At 32.5% G+C, this 3,077-nt stretch overlaps 1 protein-coding gene across 2 annotated transcripts in view; it reads left to right on the top strand.

Moving 5' to 3' along the window:
- The window catches only part of LOC106883780 (glutamate receptor ionotropic, kainate 2), a 276,968-nt gene that overhangs the window by 270,964 nt on the left and 2,927 nt on the right, over positions 1-3,077 (top strand). The gene's annotated exons all lie outside the window — the stretch shown is intronic.

The following is a 3,077-nucleotide window of genomic DNA, read 5'->3' as shown; positions in this document are numbered from 1 at the left end:
ACACACACACACACACACACACACACACACACACACATACACACACACACACACAAACACACACACACACAAACACACACACACACACACACACACACACATATATATATCTGTGTGTGTGTACAAATATACATTTACGCCCACATATAAAAGTACATACTAAGGTATATGCGTGTGCTTATATGCCTATTTATGTAAATGTACATATATATGTATCTATTTGCTTGTCTTCTATGTATATTTATATATATATATATATGTGTGTGTGTGTGTGTGTGTGTGTGTGTGTGTATGTATAAGCATATATATATACACACACACATATATTTGTGTGTGTGTGTGTGTTGACACACAGATGCACAAACATATTTATATAAGATCAAGAAGTATGATAGTTGAATATATTCATTAAACTATATGTTATTATGATTACATCTGTTCTGCAGCCTTCATAATGAAAAAATAATTTCAGTATATAATGAAATTACTTTACGTCTGCACAAATGTGCATGTTACAATATAATTGTATATTTACAAATGAGTGCAGATAAAGACAGATAGCTCATCAGATCAACAAACCATCAAGAAAATCATGGTTACACCAATACTTCGACTCTTAGTATACAATACATAATTCACCCCTTATGTATACAATGTATGTAAGACCGATACTAGGTACAATTAGCAGGGTATGGTCATTAAAAATCAATATAGTTAATAAATGTATTTTGCTTCATATCACTTAAGGTGGTGAATCCAATTTCAGGGAACTGATCGTTTTTAATGTTAACGAAAGGCAGGAAATGATGGGAAAGAAAGTAAAGTAGATACATTAAATAAATAAACAAGAAAGTATGTAAAAGGACAAATAAAAATATAAAAAATACAATATTAACGAATTCAATATGGAATACACAGCTAGAGGTATAAAGATTAAACCAAGAGTTAGTATTTAACAATTATTTTCAAATAAGGTTTAAAGGTCAGGAGACTGCAAAATATTTTCTATCTCAATGAACTGTTGGGAAACCAAAGCAATATCCACGGCCACTTAGATACTCATGCACATACTTAAATACAAGCAGAAACACATGCACAATATAAATATAAATACACGTACATATAGATGTATGCGTCTTAACTGATTGGAAGTGTTATCATGTAAATGTTTTGTCTTGGTATAAAAGTTGGGTTATAGCAAATATTCTGCTTAATACCATAGATTTCCTTGTCAGTTGCTTGACCATAACAATTTGAGCATGTTCACTAGTGACTGACGATATGTGCATCTAAGATCACGAGCAGAAGTAGTGGGGGGAGCATCATAGCCATGTGTTGAGCGGAACGCTGTGCAGTTTGAATAATTTATCTGGAAATATCCTTAAACAACCCTTATTCAGGGACTTTCTGTTTGGGCTCATCTTGAAAAAATAATAAAAATTATTTACAGCAAAAGTAAAAAAAGATAATGGAATTGGAATATAGCAAGCACAACGCAAATAGTGACAGCCAGGAGGTCACATAACTTTATTAGAAAGAATAAATTGTCACATTTAGATTCAATTCGATAACAAATACGTCGGCCATACAATTGTTTCTATTGGCTATTGTGTAGAAGTTATTTTGTCTTTTAAAGAAAAGGGCGATATATTTTTGAAAATTTGTCTTCGAAAGATAAAGCTATTTTCGAATAAATAGAAATATTTTTATTGACTTTAATATGTTAATTTAGATAACTATTTACGGATCGTTAAGCATCGATAGCAACGTAATAGAAGCTGTCAACTACAGTTGTCATTTTCTTAAACATACATATAAAGACATATTTATAATTTGTTTTCTTTTGTGCGTTTCAAATCACACTTGTATCTTTACTAAGCAAAGAAAATGATATTCGAAAACTACAGGAATTTTTAGCCGATGCAGGAAATATCCTAGTTTAATGTAATACTATGAACATATACATATATGGCAATTTGAGTAAACTGTACCAACGTATTCCAAAATACGTTAATGGAGAGAACAACTGAAAAAAAATGTGTAATGCAGTTAGATGCAAGGAGCACACTCTATTCGTAAGGAAAATTTCTGAATGTCATTTGCACACATTCAACTTCCTCCTTCTCCGTCATTACTAGTTAGCTTCGATCAAGCTGGTCTCTGGCAAGATCCACACTAACTCTCTCTCGACTTACCAGCTTTACTTCTCAAGTCGTAAATATTGTGTTCCCATTACATTCTGCATTGACTAAAAACATCTCGTCCTCTTCAGAACTTAGTACTTCGGAATTTCTTTCCTGAACATGTTTTCTCTAAAACATCGACTTGCAAATGCTCAAAAGAAAGACTAACCGCGTAGATCTCACCTCTCTAGCAAGGCCTGCAAGATCTATGCGTGTAACACGTTCCGCCTTTTGAAATCAGTCAGCCGACACTGACAAGAACTTCTCAACTGCTCTATGTAGACGTCAAAATAATTGCAATATCTAACTGGAAAAAATAATAAAATATATGCACGGCAAGAATTCTGATTCCAGTTCAGAAACTGTATTCTGCACGTTTGATTGTGAAGAAGCTCTGATAACATATGCAACCAAAAAGAAATTTTCTTTTATTCTACACCATAACTGTTAGTGATTTACAAGTTGGATATCGGGCTTAAATGTCGTTCGCAAGCTCAAATAAAACCCTTCACTATAACTTGCTATCAAGTCATAACCTACGACAAAATATTCCTTTCCTACGTTCCGATATATCCCCAATGTACACCTGACCTAATTACCATCACATTGATCCGCCTGTCAAACAAAGAAAAAAAAAGAAGAAAACTGTCGAAGACTATTTAGAGTGTGAAAGAACGAAAGTAAATGACGGTCTTATAAAGGCGAGCAAGCTGAAACTTCGAAGTTAGTGTTTACTCGTTCCTTGTAAAGCTTCATTTTATACTCATACATACATGCATACACATACATACATATAGATACAGATATATATGTATGTGTGTATATGTATATATATTTGTATGTGTATGTGTATGTGTATATATATACATATATATATATATATATATATATATA

This window comes from Octopus bimaculoides, chromosome 13, assembly GCF_001194135.2.
Source record: "Octopus bimaculoides isolate UCB-OBI-ISO-001 chromosome 13, ASM119413v2, whole genome shotgun sequence".
Lineage (NCBI taxonomy): Eukaryota > Metazoa > Mollusca > Cephalopoda > Octopoda > Octopodidae > Octopus > Octopus bimaculoides.
This window is presented reverse-complemented; position numbering and strand designations above follow the sequence as displayed.